This window comes from Phyllobates terribilis, unplaced genomic scaffold (genome assembly GCF_046119375.1).
Source record: "Phyllobates terribilis strain yellow unplaced genomic scaffold, ASM4611937v1 Scaffold_13__5_contigs__length_258822181, whole genome shotgun sequence".
NCBI classification, from domain to species: domain Eukaryota; kingdom Metazoa; phylum Chordata; class Amphibia; order Anura; family Dendrobatidae; genus Phyllobates; species Phyllobates terribilis.
Genome location: NW_027362773.1, coordinates 48,339,379 through 48,359,060, shown reverse-complemented (window position 1 = coordinate 48,359,060; position 19,682 = coordinate 48,339,379).

Here is a 19,682-nt window from a genome sequence, read left to right as displayed (position 1 = left end):
AGCTTTGCTAGATTTAGCCAAATGCTGTGAAAAAAACTTGCACAGTTCTGGCACAGACCTGCCTGGCAAAAACTGATAGAAACTGATGTAACCTAGTCCTGAAAAGGACTGCAATTACAGTAAGTCTTTACTCCCACAACCTATCTATTTAAGAGCACAGACCTGCCTGATAAAAGTCGTAGGAAATGCTGTAACCTAGTCCTTAAAAGGACTGCAATCACAACTATTCCCTACTCCCAAGCTATCGGTAGATTTGTGCGAAAATTGGCTTGAAATTAACAAGGTATAGCGCACACAGCAACAGCGGTGCCGTCTAACATGCAGCTGCAGCAGTGAGAAAATGGTGGTGACGGGGAAAATGGCTTGGTCTTATAGGGCAAGGACATGTGACATACACTGCCAATGACACATGCCCTTGCTTGTGTGAAAAAAAGCACTTCGCTCCGTGTGTGCGCTGCTGATAGGCTGACAGATTGCACCTCCCCACTGTAAATGCGGGAAAGAGGAAAAAAAATGGAGATCTTCATTATTCCTGCAGAGATCCATCCCCTACCCCTCCCCCCGCCCCGCTGTACACTCAAACTGCGGATTAACATTAATTTTCATCATTACTGAGAAAAAATCCCGTTATGATTTTGGTGCACGAACAGTTGTCGAACATAACCTCGAACAGCCAAATTTTTCTCAAATCGTTCGTGTTCGCCGAACGGCTCGAACACTGCCCAAAACAGCTCGAATTTGAGATTGGCGAACAGTTCGAACAACGCTCATCTCTATTGAAGATCAATTTTCATATTCCCTCATCTATCTCCCAAGACAGTTGTCTGTTATATTTGGACTGGGTTTGTAGAACCATACTGAGAGCATCTTCGGATCTTCTTTTGATTAGTCTGCCCTGCGCGACATAACTAGAGATGAGCGTTGTTCTACTCGAACTGTTCGCCAATCTCAAATTCGAGCTGTTTTGGGCAGTGTTCGAGCCGTTCGGCGAACACGAACGATTTGAGAAAAATTCGGCTGTTCGAGGTTATGTTCGATAACTGTTCGTGCACCAAAATCATAACTGGATTTTTTCTCAGTAATGATGAAAATTAATGTTAATACGCAGTTTGAGTGTACAGTGGGGTGGGGGGAGGGGCAGGGGATGGATCTCTGCAGGAATAATGAAGATCTCCATTTTTTTTTCTCTTTCCCGCATTAACAGTGGGGAGGTGCAATCTGTCAGCCTATCAGCAGCGCATACACGGAGCGAAGTGCTTTTTTTCACACAAGCAAGGGCATGTGTCATTGGCAGTGTATGTCACATGTCCTTGCCCTATAAGACCAAGCCATTTTCCCCGTCGCCACCATTTTCTCACTGCTGTAGCTGCGTGTTAGACGGCACCGCTGTTGCTGTGTGCGCTATACCTTGTTAATTTCAAGCCAATTTTCGCACAAATCTACAGATAGCTTGGGAGTAGGGAATAGTTGTGATTGCAGTCCTTTTAAGGACTAGGTTACAGCATTTCCTACGACTTTTATCAGGCAGGTCTGTGCTCTTAAATAGATAGGTTGTGGGAGTAAAGACTTACTGTAATTGCAGTCCTTTTCAGGACTAGGTTACATCAGTTTCTATCAGTTTTTGCCAGGCAGGTCTGTGCCAGTGCTGTGCAAGTTTTTTTCACAGCATTTGGCTGAATCTAGCAAAGCTAATCCTTTTTGGCCTATTGCAGAGTGTGTTAGTCAGTGGAGTAGCCTATCTGTGTTGCAAGATATACCACCTGTGTATAGAATACAAATTTTTTTACTGCACCTAGTGAAGTAAAATCTTTTGGGCATAGCATCATTCTATTAGTCCATCTATACTGACCGCAATCAGGTTGCAAATTGAATATCATTTTTTTCTGCATCTAGCTCTGAAAAAATATTTGGCCTTCTAGCAGTGTGTGGGACTTTCTCTATTAGTCCATCTATACTGACCTCCATGAGGTTGCAAACTGAATATATTTTTTTCTGCATCTACCTCTGAAAAAATATTGGGCTTGTAGCTGTGTGTGGGACTTGTTCTATTAATCCATCTATACAGACCTCCATCAGGTTGCAAACTGAATATAATTTTTTTCTGCATCTACCTCTGAAAAAATATTTGGGCTTCTAGCTGTGTGTGGGACTTGTTCTATTACTCCATCTATACTGACCTCCATCAGGTTGTAAATTGAATATAATTTTTTTCTGCATCTAGCTCTGAAAAAATATTGGGCTTCTAGCTGTGTGTGGGACTTGTTGTATTAGTCCATCTATACTGACCTCCATCAGGTTGCAAACTGAATATATTTTTTTCTGCATCTACCTCTGAAAAAATATTGGGCTTCTAGCTGTGTGTGGGACTTGTTCTATTAATCCATCTATACAGATCTCCATCAGGTTGCAAACTGAATATAATTTTTTTCTGCATCTAGCTCTGAAAAAATATTTGACCTTCTAGCAGTGTGTGGGACTTTCTCTATTAGTCCATCTATACTGACCTCCATCAGGTTGCAAATTAAAAATAATTTTTATCTGCATCTAGCTCTGAAAAAATATTTGGGCTTCTAGCTGTGTGTGAGACTTGTTCTATTAGTCCATCTATACTGACCTCCATCAGGTTGCAAATTGAATATAAATTTTTTCTGCATCTAGCTCTGAAAAAATATTGGGCTTCTAGCTGTGTGTGGGACTTGTTGTATTAGTCCATCTATACTGACCTCCATCAGGTTGCAAACTGAATATATTTTTTTCTGCATCTACCTCTGAAAAAATATTGGGCTTCTAGCTGTGTGTGGGACTTGTTCTATTAATCCATCTATACAGACCTCCATCAGGTTGCAAACTGAATATAATTTCTTTCTGCATCTAGCTCTGAAAAAATATTTGGGCTTCTAGCTGTGTGTGGGACTTTCTCTATTAGTCCATCTATACTGACCTCCATCAGGTTGCAAACTGAATATAATTTTTTTCTGCATCTAGCTCTGAAAAAATATTTGGCCTTCTAGCAGTGTGTGGGACTTTCTCTATTAGTCCATCTATACTGACCTCCATCAGGTTGCAAACTGAATATAATTTTTTCTGCATCTAGCTCTGAAAAAATATTTGGCCTTCTAGCAGTGTATGGGACTTTCTCTATTAGTCCATCTATACTGACCTCCATCAGGTTGCAAACTGAAGATAATTTTTTTCTGCATCTAGCTCTGAAAAAATATTTGGGCTTCTAGCTGTGTGTGGGACTTGTTCTATTACTCCATCTATACTGACCTCCATCAGGTTGCAAATTGAATATAATTTTTTTCTGCATCTAACCAAGCCAATAGTTTTGGCCTAATACCACAGTTTGGCCACTCAGCTCTGCTCGGTTCCCATCCATTGTTTTTTTGTGCAAACAACTCCAGAGTTGTGAATTAGTTAACCACCAAAATGAGTGGAAAAAGGCCTGCTGCTGGTGGAAAGGGGAGTAGGCATGTTGGGAAGGGGAAAAAAGGTTGTGTCCGTGGGGTAGGTGTTAAAGCAACAGTAACATCTGCAGAAGAAAGACCATCTTCCAGCCAAACTAAAATGTCTACTTCTTTTATCGGACAATGTGATAAGATCCCTTTCTTACGGCCACGCCAATCGCTACAAATTCCAGATGAGGCACAAAAACAGCACGTGCTTCAATGGATATCAAGTGCTCCTTTAAGTGGGATCTCCTCCACATCAACTTCAACATCACAAATACTCCAGTCCTCAAAGGTGTCACCCCAATCGCACTTGCTTCCTCACAGCTCCCAAATCTCCAGCTGCCCGTCTGAGTATGAGGTAGAACAGATGGTTGAGTCTGCAGAGCTGTTTACTCATACTATAGCCTGGGAATCAGAGGTTGACTCCAGCGCTTCTGTGAATCCAGACGAGGAAATGATCTGCACTGATGCCCAGAATCTTTATGAGTGGGATCCAGGAACAGACGCAGAAGGTTCTGACCATAATGTAGACCCTCATTCCCAAACTGTAACTCCTGTTGGTGGAGACAATGAGGAAGACGATGATGAGACTCAAATACCTGATTGGAGCGACAACTTTAGTTTTTTGTCAGGGCAGGAACAGGTTGGCTCTGAGGACGATGGGTGTGATAACACACATCGTGATGATGATGAAGTTGGAGATCCCACTTACTGTCAACCCAGTCAGCTAAGAGATGAGGTCAGCAGAGGAGGTGGAGGAAGATGCTAGTGACGACGAGGTCAGGTTGCGCCTTCCTGGACAGAGACGTAGTACTGGAAGCACGTCAACAACTGCATCCTCAAACACAACTCTGCCTCTCACCACAAGTCGTGGTGGCTCTTCAGGTCGCATGGGTGCTTAGCCTTGCATAGCCTGGGCATTTTTTCAGATCGATAAAGATGACCCAACTCGTGCTATCTGTAACATTTGTCAGCAAAAGCTAAGTAGAGGCCAAAAAATACATAGTTTGAGTACTTCATGCATGAACCGGCACATGGACATGAAGCATAAGATGCAGTGGGAAGCTCAGTGTGCTACAATGCGGCCTAGCCGGCCGGGCCAACCACCGTCTGCCATATCTTGTGCATCCGCGGCCTCTTCATCCTCTGTGACTGGGGGGGACAGCAGTCACACCTGTTTTGGGGAGCAGACCTGCCACCTCTTTATCCGCAACAGCCAGCGTGATTGGCAGGTCATCATTTTCTTTGGAGGTGGTAACACTAGCTGGTTTTGAGCGCTGTCCGACATCGATAGCACCACCTTTGGATCAAGGCAACCTAACATGTCCGCCTGCATCTTCCTCACAGACCGGCAGTTTGCCGGGGACACCCTTATCAACCCCGTCTAAGCACAATAGCCAGCCCTCGGTCCCTCAGATGTGGACAAGTAAAAGACGATTTCCTCCTAGCCATGAGAAAGCTAAGAGGTTGAATTTCACCATCTGCAAGCTCTTGGCTACAGAAATGCTGCCTTTCCGCCTGGTGGACACAGAGGATTTTCGAGACCTTATGTCCGTCGCAGTGCCCCAGTACCAGATGACCAGTCGGCACTACTTCTCAAAGAAAGGTGTGCCTGCGCTCCACCAGCATGTCGCACACAACATCACCGCTTCTTTGAGAAACTCTGTGTGTGACAGGGTGCATTTCACCACAGACACTTGGACGAGTAGGCATGGACAGGGGCGTTACATGTCGCTGACTGGGCACTGGGTAACTATGGTGACAGCAGGACAAGGGGCTGCTGTCCAAGTCTTGCCGTCCCCACGAGTTGTGCGTCAATCCTCTTTATGTCAAAGTTCCTCCACTGCTTCTGCCTCCTCAACCTCCTCTCGGTCTTCCACCTGCACCCAAAGCCTGTCTGGTCATGCCACAAGCTTTCTAACTGCGCAGAAGGGATCCTGCACACCTCCTTACTATGCTGGCAGTAGGGCTCAACGTCATCAGGCGGTTTTTACTTTGAAATGTCTGGGAAATGTGAGTCACACAGCTGAGGAGTTGTGGTCAGCTCTGGAGAACCAATTTCATGAATGGTTGTCTCCACTGGACCTGAAACCAGGGAAGGCCATGTGCGACAATGCTGCAAACCTGGGTGCGGCCCTTCGCCGGGGCAATGTCACACACGTGCCTTGTATGGCTCACGTGTTGAACCTGGTTGTCCAGCAATTTTTAGCCCACTATCCCAGACTAGATGGCCTTCTGCAGAGGGCACGGTCGCTGTGTGCTCACTTCCGCCGTTCGCATCCCGCAGCTCAGCGACTTACATCTCTACAGAAGTCGTTGGGCCTGCCACTTCACCGGCTAAAATGCGATGTGCCTACCCGGTGGAATTCAACTCTGCACATGTTGCAGCGACTGTGGCAGCACCGACAAGCCCTGGTGCAATACGTTCTGACGTATAGCCTGGGTCAACGAGATCCAGACGTGGGGCAAATCACGCTGGAGGAGTGGTCTCAGATCAGGGACCTATGCACCCTTCTGCACAGTTTTGAAATGGCGACGAAGATGTTTAGTGCTGACGATGCCATTATCAGCATGACTATTCCGGTGATTTACATGCTGGAGCACATGTTAAACAGAATTCGGAGTCAGGTGGTGGCACAAGAGGAGGTGGAGGAAGTAGAGGAGGAGGAGTTGTATGCGGAAGGGCTAACATCTGCAAGGTCCAGACGGTCGGCAGCACCAAGGCGGCAGGCATGTGAGGGTGGGGGAGATGGTTTTACCAGGGCGCATGGTAGAAGCCAAACTAGTGAGGAAGGTGCAGGAGCCCAGGAAGAAGTGGAGGACGAACTGATGGAAGACTCATCAGATGGGGGAGACCTTGATCACATTTCTGTTGTGCGAGGTTGGGGGGAGAGGACAGAGGAAGGAAGCATGATTGTTACCTCGTCACCAACACAACAGGGACTTGGTGCTCCTGGATGCGCAACCCACATGAGTGTCTTCTTGCTGCACTACCTGCAACATAACCCTCGTATTGGGAGAATTAGAAATAATCCTGACTACTGGGTTGCCACACTGTTAGATCCCCGGTACAAAAGTAAATTTGCAGAAATTATTCCTGCCATAGAAAGGGATGCACGCATGCAGGAGTATCAGCAGAGACTGTTGCAGAATCTTACATGTGCTTTTCCACAAAACACCAGTGGTGCATGTAGTGAATCTCACAGTTCCAACTTGCCAACCGTGGGACCGTCAAGTGTTCAGCACTCAAACCATAACAGAACCACAGTATCTGCTGGTAACATCAATTTTGCGCAATCATTTCACCACTTTTTTAGCCCATCCTTTGCAAGGCCACAGGAGACAAGAAGTCTGACACATAGTCAACGCCTAGAGACGATGGTACAGGAGTATCTCCAAGTAAACATTGAAGCCATGACTGTGTCACTGGGCCCTTGCTCTTTTTGGGCTTCCAATCTGGATAAATGGCCGGAGCTAGCCACTTACGCCTTGGAGATCTTGTCATGCCCCGCAGCCAGCGTTCTGTCTGAACGTGTGTTCAGCGCTGCTGGTGGTGTGCTGACAGATAAGCGCACGCGGCTCTCCACTGATAATGTAGACAGACTCACGTTCATAAAGATGAACAAATCATGGATTCGAAACGACTTTTCTACCCCTGTGTCATCCTGGGGAGAGTAAAAGATGGATGATTGGTTAAAATCACCCTACCAACCGTTTTAAGCTTTCAAATTACTAATCATGCTTATCTGTATCTTGGCTGGAAAATAATTTGGGCTTTGTAGCAGTGTGCAGCACTGATCCTATTAGGCCATCTATACTAAGCTCCACCAGATTTAAAATTAATAATAATTTTTAGCTGCATCTAGCCTGGAAAATAATTTTGGGGCTCCGAGATGCGCAAGACACATAAGTGCCTTCTTGCTGCACTGCCTGCAACATGACCCTCATATTGTCAGAATTCGAAGTAATCATGACTACTGGGTTGCCACACTGTTAGATCCGCCAAACTTTTCGATCAACCTTTTCATTTTAATAAAGACCAAAAAAATGGTCATTTTTGAAATTATAAGCATTAGCAGGTTATTAGAAACTGAAATCAAACAGTTTTCAACTCAAAACTTTATTCTAGGTGATGTTACATTTTCACATAGGACCCCTTGTTCGAAAGGAGCTTCTGAACTCTCTCGTCCATTGAATTTGTCAGGTTTTGGATGGTTTCTGCTTCAATTGTTTTGCATGAGGACAGAATACCCTCCCAGAGCTGTTGCTTAGATGTGAACTGCCTCCCGCCATCATAGACACTCCTTTTGATGATGCTCCAGAGGTTCTGAATGGGGTAAAGGTCAGGGGAGCATGGGGGTCACACCATAAGTTTGTCCCCTTTTATGCCCATATCAGCCAGAGATGCAGATGTTTTATGTGCAGCATGAGATGGTGCATTATCATGCAAAATATGATCTTGCTGTGAAATACACAGTTCTGCTACTTGAACCATGGCAGGAAGTGCTGTTTGAGAAAATCCACATACATTATGGAGTTCATCTTTAGCGCCTTCAGGGATCCTAAAGGGGCCGAAAATCTCTCTCCCCATGATTCCAGCCCAAAACATTACTCCACCTCCTCCTTGTTGGCGCTGTAGCCGTGTTTGCGTGGGGTGTCCATCAACCAGCCATCCTCCACTCCATCCATCTGGACCATCGAGCGCTGCACGGCACTCATCCGTGAACAAAACAGTTTTGAAATCAGTCTTCATGTAATGTTTGGCCCACTGGAGCCGTTTCTGCTTGTGTGAAGTGGATAGAGGAGGTCGACAGGATGGCGTATGCACAGCTGCAAACCTCTGAAGGACCCTGCATCTTGTTGTTCGGGGGACGTTGGAGGCACCAGCAGCTTCAAAAACTTGTCTGCTGCTATGACAAGGCTTTTTTGCCGCTGCTCTTTTAACCTGACGTAATTGCTTGTAGGAAAGAGTCCTCAATTTGCCCTTATCAGCACGCACACGTGTGTACTGTGAATCAGCTACATACTTCTTGATTGCCAAGACACTTCATCCTGATCATCGCACAATGTTGATTGTAGTCATGCCTTGACCTAAACACTCCACAATTTGTTGCTTCTCAGCAGCCGACACATCCTTTTTCTTTCCCATTTTGGCAGAAAATGTAGGCTGTTTAATAATGTGAGACAGCCTTCTTAAGTAGTCTTGCCTTTCATTGGACACGCCTGCCAAACTAATTAGCACAGGTGTCTGCAATTGCTTACAGTGATATAAAGAGCCCTGACACACATCACCATCAATGAGTTTAACTGACAAACAAACAAATTCTTCCCTTTTCACTCCTAAACACTTTTTGCATAATAATTTGGAACACAGTGTACATGTGCTTTTCCACAAAACACCAGTGGTTCACGTAGTGAATCTTACAGTTCTAACTTGCCAACCGTGGTCTGTATGGAGTTGTTCAATAAAGGGCCCAAAATTAATATATCATAGATGGGAGAGGTCTCTATGAATAGGAATTCCTAAGTATTTGATACCCTGTGAGGGCCAGGCAAAGGGAAAGTTGGACTGGATGGAATCCTATATGGATTTGGGGAGGGAGACATCGAGGGCCTCAGACTTCGCTGCATTGATTTTAAAATTTGACCATGTAACAAAGTGATCTATTTCAGCCATAACAGCATGGATGGATATATGTGATTGAGTGATATATACTAGGACATCATCAGCAAATAGAGAGCACTTGTACTCGGTGCCTCCCACCCCACTCCACCTAATATTGGGGTTATGGCGAATTGATGAGAGCAGGTGCTCCGTCACTAGGATGTATAAGAGAGGGGACAGAGAACATCCCTGCCTTGTCCCATTGGTGATTGTGAAAGGTGATGAAAATGTTCTGACGCGCCCCCTGGGCCTTGGGACACCCGGAGCCGGACCCTTTTTGGTGGATGCTGGTGGTTGTAGTCTCCATGGCGGCGACCCGGTTCCGTGGCTCAGGCGGTCAAACCAGTGGCGGAACTATTTATGTGGTTTTGATGTTTAAATGTCCGACTACGCCACCTGTGGATTGCGGTCAGAGTGAACCGCCGCTCCAGGGCAGACCGCTGAGGCTGGTGTTGTGGGTGCAGCAGAGCGTAGCATAACTCCCCACGGGAGGAGTATAGCCTCAGAGCAGTGTATGCGGAGGATGGGGGTGATGGTGCAGGGCAGCAGCAGTAACGACACGGAGTCAGTGATGCAGTCCAGGGCCTTTACTCACAGTTCTTATTATCCAGACCACGTCTGCAGGTAACGGCTGCCCACGTCGTACTGTGCTCACCAGGTGAGGGGCTCAGAAAACTCCCAGATAACTTTGGAGCGCTTCACAGGACCCCCTTTGTGTGTCCTTTGTCTGGCCTTTCTTACCAACCCTTCTGTCCGGCTGCCTCGGGCCTCCTCTTGGTAAACTTGGCGCCAGTTTCCCTGACCCTATGTGGTGCCTTCCTAGCGGGTGTAGCGAGGGGCTGCGCCACATAAAATATCACAGCATCCGGTTTCTAGCTGAGGGTCGTTTCCTGCCTCCACTAGTTTCAGGGACCGGTCTCCCCCTTTGGCCTGACCCCTCCACGCAGGTGGATTCGGGCGTGCGGTGGCGACTCGCCCGTCCGCACCCCTGGGATCCCTTCATTCCTCGTTCCTGGAGCCTTCTCCGCTCCTCTTCCTTCCTTCTCCCTCTTCCAGGCCTGGGCCTCTGTTACTAGGCCCGCCTCCGGAGCAGAGCTCATGCAGAGCCCCTGCTCCCTGCCACTTCTGCTCAGACTTCTCTTTACTGAACTAAGATGTTGCCCACCTTTTATACTCCCTTCTCAATGCACCCAGGAACTGCTTCCTCCCTGCTCCTGCACTACAGGGTTCCCCTTCCTCAGTGTTCCCTCCCCCCACTCCAGCTAAAGACAGGGACTGTCGTGCCCATCTCAGGGGCATATTGGTTGCCCTGCCCCACGGCAATGTGGTGTAATGCATGCAGGTGTCGGGTCCTGATCCACACTCCTTCCTTACCTGAGAGTGAGATATCACACCTCTGGCTGAGGTGCAATACCTCTGTAGCAACCGAGCCCTCAGGGTAATACAGTTCCATTTATCTTCAGCCTAGGTGACGTATTGCGATACAGGGCCGTGATTTTGGCTATAAAAGGGACCCCTAGACCCTACCCCAAGCTTTTTAAGAGAATCATATATGGCGTGCCAGGAGACTCTTATGGAATGCTTTCTCAGCATCCAACGAGAGTATCTAATTACAAATTTTTAACTGCATCTAGCCCAGGAAATACTTTGTGCCTAGTAGCAGTGTCTGCTAGTCAGCGGATTATCCCGGCTGTTAAGCAAGCTACACCACACTTAATTTTTTCAAAGGAAATGCTTCGGGACCACGGGATACTCAGTGAAGAGCATCAGGAGGCACCCCAAGGCATAGGGGCTGGGACTGGCAGTAGGATGCCTTGCGGTGGACAGCCGAGCTCGATCCTTATAAAAGCTTATTAACTGCAGCAGCTTAAGTGGACGCTACTGGAGCTGGAATTACGCGGCTGCTGGCATGAGACTTGCCCTCCAATAGATCCTTGTAAATGGATTTAAAGTGTATTCATTCAAATTAGAGAGACAATTTAAATTAAAAAGCTTAGAGCTGCCTCCACCACAGGGGGGCTCGTTCGACCCACCAGCGGACAGGCACCAGTATTGGGAGAGGGGGGCTGGCCGTCAGGGTTCACCGCGGCTCTGGCACAAACCCGGCGACACGGAGGTGGCACGGGCAGGAGCGGACTGAACGTGTCGGCTTCTCACTTTTTGGATTTTAGAAGGGCATGACATGCCTATATCTGTGTCTCCCCCTCCTTTTACTCCTCCACCTCTTTTCTTTTCGCATGACTATATGTACTTGTGACTTTTCCATGTGTTAGTTGTGTCTTCAGAGCAGTTTGTCAGCTTTTGGACACCTTTGAATGTGTTTTCTATGTGTTTCTATGTGTTTTTGTTTGCCTGCCATTGGTGTTCGACAAACAGTTCGGCGAACACACGGGTGTTCGACGAACTGAACCGAACTCGAACACTACGGGGGTGGCTCAACACTAGACATAACGTGCGTCCCAATGCTAAAGTAAAGAGGCACCGCGGGTGCCATCAAGTAAGAAGATCTTCTCCCGCTCTTGTCCAGCGGCCACAGAGCACTATCATGGCTGATGGACTGGGACATTGGCTTTGATTTCTACAAACTCTACTTGAATTATGTCTCGGATGAAAGCTTTTTCTACACAATGAATAATCTTTATAAACTTCTGGATAAACAGCTTTCTAACAGTATAAGTTCAGCAATTTATTTTTTCTCACCCTTTTCCCAAGTAATAGATGCAACACTCTATTTGACAGTTTTTATCAACATTTAAAACGCTCCTTGTTGTGATAGCATGGAATTCTAGGCACACTTGTGAAATAAAAGCATAGTAGATATTAATTTACCATTTTGTATTAATAGTAGATTTGCACTGCAGCTTTAGAGCCTGTTTTCACAACAATTCATGATTTAACATGCTCGTTTCACCCTTTTCTTCACAAGAATATTCAGCTAGGTCTGTTGTTCCTCTGCTTCCATGGTACAATGGTTAGCACTCCAGACTTTGAATCCAGTGATCTGAGTTCAAACCTCAGAGGAACCTGGGTAATTCTTCATGAAACACAGGTTTCAATTTTTCCGCTCACACTGTGTCCTCCTATGCCCAAGGTTTTACATATAAAGACAAAGTTAAAATCCACATAACAAAAGCCAAAAAACCCTTGAATATTACAAGGATCCATAAAATGATCACTTTAAATCCTATCGCCAAAGTTATCTATTATATAGGATTAGCGAAAATTGACGTAAGGAAACAAAACTCATACTATTTATGTGACACCAAGCAACCATTCTCTATGACTTGTGTTAATGATCACATGACACTTTTTCCAGGTGGGTAAAACTGACATGGACTTCAAGCTAAAATGGCTTCAGGAAACATCAGCATTTTATTTTCCTGAGTCATCTTTTCTCTTGTTTTTCAGCATTTCCTAATGCGGTTTGTAAACATTTTTGGTGGCGTTTTTCTAAGAATTGTTTTGGGCATCTTTTGAGTGCGTTTTTGTGGCTTCTTTTTGTGGCTCACAAAACTCACCAAAAGTCACACAGGAGCCTTCCAGTTGTCTTTCTTACCTTCCCCTTGACTTGTATTATAAGTCTGGAACTCTTCTAAGTGAAAAGCACCTGAAGAATGATGTGCTCATTTCAGTTAACCGCTTGGCGTTTTTGGCAACTTGATGAGGTTAAAAGGTGCTCAAAAGCCTGTTCATATGAAAAGCAAGTCTTTTTTACATGGAAATTAATATGTTCAGACCTTTGAGCATTTTCTGATTTTTTTCTGGATGTTTTTGTAGTGGACCCAGTTCAAATCCACCTTATAAAGAGGGAAAAGCCATGAACTGTACAAGGTTCTAATTGATGATGACTTTAAATCAGATTTTTACATTTTAGTGAGGCCTGGAATTTTGCTTTGCTTTTCTAAGATGTCTTCCAGAGGGATAATCACTGATCATGATCATGGTGCTTTAAGAAAAGGTGTGTAAAACTCACAAGAATCTCATGTCTGTGTAGTCGTGGCCGAGTGTTTAAGGCGATGGACTAGAAATTCATTTGGGTCTCCCTGTGCAGGTTCAAATCCTGCTGACTACGTCCATGTTCCAAAATTTTTGACAGATTATTGAAGATCAATTTTCATATTCCCTCATCTATCTCCCAAGACAGTGGTGTGTGATCTTTCGACTGGGTTTGTAGAACCATACTGACAGCATCTTCGAATCTTCTTTTGATTAGCCTGCCCTGCGCGACATAACGTGCGTCCCGATGCTAAACAAAAGAAGCCCCGCGGGTGCCATCAAGTAAGAAGACCTTCTTCCGCTCTTGTCTAGCGGCCACAGAGCACTATCGTGGCTGATGGACTGGGACATGGGCTTTGATTTTTTCAAACTCTACTTGAATTATGTCTCGGATGAAAGCTTTTACTACACAATGAATAATCTTTACCAACTACTGGATGAACAGCTTTCTAACAGTATAAGTTTTGCAATTTATTTTTTCTCACCCTTTTTCCAAGTAATAGATGCAACACTACATTTGCCAGTTTTTATCAACATTTAAAACTCTCCTTGTTGTGATATCGTGGAATTCTACGCACACTTGTGAAATAAAAGGATAGTAGATATTAATTTACCATTTTGTTTTAAAAGTAGATTTGCACTGCAGCTTTAGAGCCGGTTTTCACCACCATTCATGATTTAACATGCTCGTTTCACCCTTTTCTTCACAAGAAGATACAGCTAGGTATAATTTCCTTCTAGTTCCATGGTGTAATGGTTAGCGCTCTGGACTTTGAATCCAGTGATCTGTGTTCAAACCTCAGTAGAACCTGGGTAATTCATCATGAAACACAGGTTTCAGTTTTTCTACTCACACTGTGTCCTCCTATGCCCAAGGTTTAACATTTAAAGACAAAGTTAAAATCCACATGCCAAAAAAAAATGTGAATATTACAGGGATTCATAAAATGATCACTTAGGATCCATAAAATTATCACTTAGGATCCATAAAATTATCACTTTGAATCCTATGGCCAAAGTTATCTTTTATATAGGATTAGCGAAAGTTAAAATTGATGTCAGGAAAAAAAACTCATACTATTTATGTGACACCAAGCAACCATTCTCTATGAATTGTGTTAATGATCACATGACACTTTTTCCAGGTGGGTAAAACTGACATGGATTTCAAGCCAAAATGGCTTCAGGAAACATCAGCATTTTATTTTCCTGAGTCATCTTTTCTCTTGTTTTTCAGTATTTCCTAATGCGGTTTGTAAACATTTTTGGTGGCGTTATTCTAAGAATTGTTTTGGGCATCTTTTGAGTGCGTTTTTGTGGCTTCTTTTTCTGGCTCACAAAAATCACCAAAAGTCTCTCAGGAGCCTTCCAGGGGTCTTTCTTACCTTCCCCTTGACTTGCATTATAAGTCTGGAACTCTTCTAAGTGAAAAACACCTGAAGAATGATGTGCTCATTTCAGTTAACCGCTTGGCGTTTTTGGCAACTTGATGCGGTTAAAAAGCGCTCAAAAGCCTGATCATATGAAAAGCAAGTCTTTTTTACATGGAAATTAATACGTTCAGACCTTTGAGCGTTTTTAGAGTTTTTTTCAGGATGTTTTTGTAGTGGACCCAGTTCAAATCCACCTTATGAAGAGGGCAGAGCCATGAACTGTACAAGGTTCTAATTGATGATGAGTTCAAATCAGATTTTTACATTTTAGTGAGGCCTAGAATTTTGCTTTGCTTTTCTAAGATGTCTTCCAGAGGGATAATCACTGATCTTGATCATAGTGCTTTAAGAAAAGGTGTGTGAAACTCACAACTACTTCAGGTCTGAGTAGTCGTGGCCGAGTGGTTAAGGCGATGGACTAGAAATCCTTCGGGGTCTCCTCGCTTAGGTTCAAATCTTGCTGGCGCAATCCATATTCCCAAACTTTTGACCAATTATTGAAGATCAATTTTCATATTCCCTCTTCTATCTCCCAAGACAGTGGTCTGTGATCTTTGGACTGGGTTTGTAGAACCATTCTGACCGCATCTTCGGATCTTCTTTTAATTAGCCTGCCCTGCGCGACATAACGTGCGTCCCGATGCTAAACAAAAGAAGCACCACGGGTGCCATCAAGTAAGAAGATATTCTCCCGCTCTTGTCCAGCGGCCACATAGCACTATCGTGGCTGATGGACTGGGACATGGGCTTTGATTTCTACAAACTCTACTTGAATTATGTCTCGGATGAAAGCTTTAACTGCACAATGAATAATCTTTAGCAACTTCTGGATGAACAGCTTTCTAACAGTATAAGTTTTGCAATTTATTTTTTCTCACCCTTTTTCCAAGTAATAGATGCAACACTCTATTTTCCAGTTTTTATCAACATTTAAAACTCTCCTTGTGGTGATCTCATGTAATTCTATGCACACTTGTGAAATAAAAGGATAGTAGATATTAATTTACCATTTTGTATTAATAGTAGATTTGCACTGCAGCATTAGAGCCTGTTTTCACAACCATTCATGATTTAACATACTCGTTTCACCCTTTTCTTCACAAGAAGATCCAGCTAGGTACATTGTCAGTCTCGTTCCATGGTGTAATGTTAGCACTCTGGACTTTGAATCCAGTGATCTGAGTTCAAATCCCAGTAAAACCTGGGTATTTCTTCTTGAATCACAGGTTTCACTTTTTCCACTCACACTGTGTCCTCCTATGCCCAAGGTTTAACATATAGAGACAAAGTTAAAATCCGCATACAAAAAGCCAAAAAAAACTTGAATATTACAAGGATCCATAAAATGATCACTTTGAATCATATGGCCAAAGTTATCTATTATATAGAATTAGCGAAATTAAAATTGACGTCAGGAAACAAAACTCATACTATTTATGTGACACCAAGCCACCATTCTCTATGATTTGTGTTAATAATCACATGACCAGGGGAGGAGTCCTGAGGAGATAATTTGCATATTCCCACTGCATTTTGGGGTAAGTGAAGAGTCTCCGCGAGCTCAAAAAACACTGGATTTTGGCTGTTGGAGCTGAAAAGAGGACATCGGTAAACCAGGGGAGGAGTCCTGAGGAGATAATTTTCATATTCCCACTGCATTTTGGGGTAAGTGAAGAGTCTCCGCGAGCTCAAAGAATACTGGATTTTGGCTGTTGGAGCTGAAAAGAGGACATCGGTAAACCAGGGGAGGAGTCCTGAGGAGATAATTTGCATATTCCCACTGCATTTTGAGGTAAGTGAAGAGTCTCCGCGAGCTCAAAGAACACTGGATTTTGGCTGTTGGAGCTGAAAAGAGGACATCGGTAAACCAGGGGAGGAGTCCTGAGGAGATAATTTGCATATTCCTACTGCATTTTTGGGTAAGTGAAGAGTCTCTGCGAGCTCAAAGAACACTGGATTTTGCCTGTTGGAGCTGAAAAAAGGACATTGGTAAACCGCGCGCCAATTTTGAAGCTTTTTTTTTTAAGCTTTTTTAAGCTTTTTTCACTGTTTTCAGAACATTAACAATAAGAACATGGAAGAGTCCAGGAGCCATTTGGTGAGCTGCATATCCTGCTATATGTTCACAGACTTGCCAGTGGAAAAGCCAAACTTCACATGCCAGAAATGCAAGCTTGTGTCCCTGTTGGAGGAAAAGTTGCGAAATCTAGAAGAGAGGTTAACTACCTTGAAAATCATTAAGGAAGGTGAAGAGTTCTTAGACAGAGCAGAATTATCTCTTCATGATTCAGAAAGAGAAGAAATTCGAACTGCACCTGATGAAACAGAGGAATGGAAGCATGTGACCCACAGAAGCAGGAGGATCGAGAGGCAGTCAGCACCCATACTGCTCAGGAACCAGTACCAGGCTCTCACGCAGGAGAACCATGAAGAAATACAGCAAAATAAGACTTTGCCAGCAATGAATAACCTTGTAAGCCCTCAGAATCCTCCTGGATGGAGAAAGAAGAATGTTGTGAAGAAAAAACGGAGAGTGGTGGTCATGGGGGATTCCCTGTTAAGAGGAACAGAGGCCGCTATCTGCAGACCAGACATAACCTCAAGAGAAATGTGCTGTCTTCCAGGAGCAAAAATTAAAGATGTGTCTGACAGGATATCAAGACTCTTCAGACCTACAGATCACTACCCATTCCTGCTAATACATGTGGGGACAAATGACACCGCAAGAAAGGACCTGGAAACCATCTGCAGTGACTTTGAAGACTTAGGCAAGAAAGTGAAAGAATTGGGAGCGCAGGTGGTCTTCTCATCCATCCTCCCAGTGGATGGCCATGGAACAATGAGGTGGAATAAGATTCTACAGGTGAACAACTGGCTACGTCGATGGTGCCGTCAACAAGGATTTGGATTTCTGGATCACGGAATGAATTACCTATATGATGGACTACTTGCTAGAGATGGGGTGCACCTTACGAAGACTGGAAAACATGTATTTGGAAGTCGCCTTGCTACACTCATCAGAAGAGCTTTAAACTAGAACAATGTGGGAAGGGAAGCAAAAGGCCAGAAAAAGCCATACAGCTGACAAATACTATTGAGATCTCTGCTACTGGAAGTGGAAAGGAAGAACAAAGACAAAACAATTTAAATAATAAAAATATGGGAGGAAGAGAAACCAACCACAAACTAAAATGTTTTTATACAAATGCACAAAGCATGGGCAACAAACAAGGAGAATTGGAACTACTAATGCAGGAAAAGGAATATGATGTCATTGGAATCACTGAAACTTGGTGGGACGATACACATGATTGGAATAAAAGGCTAAAAGGATACAACTTATTTGCAAGAAACAGACTTGATAAACGAGGAGGAGGTGTTGCATTGTATGTTAGAAAAGCGTATATCTGCACAGAGATTGAAGCTTCAGAGACTGGGAGTTCTGTGGAAACTGTTTGGGTAAGAATACAAGGAGAGAACAACGGAAAGGACACCATTGTAGGCATTTACTACAGGCCACCTGGGCAAGCTGAAGATATGGATGAACTCTTTATGTATCAAATGACCAAGTTCTCCAAAAAATATGACGTAGTGGTCATGGGAGATTTCAACTATCCAGACATTTGTTGGGAATCTCTCTCAAGTAAAACTAACAGGTCAAGCAAATTCTTATCCTCTCTTGCTGACAACTTTATCTTCCAAAATGTAGTGGAGAAAACAAGGGGATATGCTACTTTGGATCTAATCCTTATAAACAGGGAGGAAATGGTTGAGGAGGTAAAGGTGGCTGGGACCCTAGGAGGCAGCGATCATGCTATTATAGAATTTTGGATAACTAGAGGAGGAAGACATGTGAAGACTCAAACTTCAAGGTTAGATTTTAGAAAGGCAGATTTTAAGAGACTCAGAAAGAGAATAGGAGGGATCCAATGGCTGGATGTCCTTAAGGACAAAAATGTCCAGGAAGGATGGGAAATTTTTAAAAATGAGATTCTCAAAGCACAATCGTTAACAATCCGGAAAAGTAGGAAGAATGGGAAGCATTTAAGAAAACTAGGATGGATGAACACAGAACTTAAACACATGCTAAAAAGAAAGAAAGAAATGTTTATTAAATGGAAAGAGGGAGGCATATCTAAAGAAGATTATAATGCAGTCTGCAGATCCTGCAGGGCACGTATCAGGTTAGCTAAAGCTGACAATGAATTAAGGCTTGCAAGAGATGTCAAAAGCAATAAAAAAGGATTTTGGGGGTATGTCAAAAGTAAAAGAAAAGTCAAAGATGCTATAGGATTTTTACAGGATGAAAATGGAGAAATGGTAAGAGAGGATGTTGAGAAGGCCGAACTTTTTAATTCCTATTTTGCATCTGTTTTCTCTCAGAAAGAAAATGTAACATCAACTGATCTTAACTGTCCTTTTAAAGGAATAGAGGAATCCAAGTTATCTGTAAACAGAAAGATTGTGAGGGAATATTTAGCTAACATAAATGAGTTCAAGTCTCCAGGTCCAGATGAATTACACCCCAGAGTACTGAAGGAGATCGTAGAAGAAATTTTAGAACCACTCTCCATAATCTTTGAAAATTCTTGGAGAACAGGAGAAGTCCCAGAAGACTGGAGAAGAGCAAATGTTGTTCCTATCTTCAAAAAGGGGAAGAAGGTGGACCCAGGGAACTATAGGCCGGTGAGTCTGACTTCTATACCAGGAAAGATCTTTGAACAAATTATTAAACAACATATATGTAAGTACATGGATAAGAATGAAGTGATTAACCAGAGTCAGCATGGGTTTGTAACTAACAAGTCATGTCAGACTAACTTAATTTCCTTCTATGACAGAATCACTGACTGGGTGGATCAGGGAAATGCTGTAGATATAGTATATCTTGACTTCAGCAAAGCATTTGACAAAGTATCTCACACCATCCTTATTGAAAAAATGACCAAGTATGCAATGGACCAGGCAACTGTTAGGTGGATTCATAACTGGCTTAGTGATCGGACTCAAAGGGTGGTTGTAAATGGCTTCACATCCAGCTGGATGAATGTCTCAAGTGGGGTACCACAGGGCTCCGTCCTGGGACCTGTATTGTTCAACATCTTTATCAATGATTTAGATGAAGGAATTGAGGGT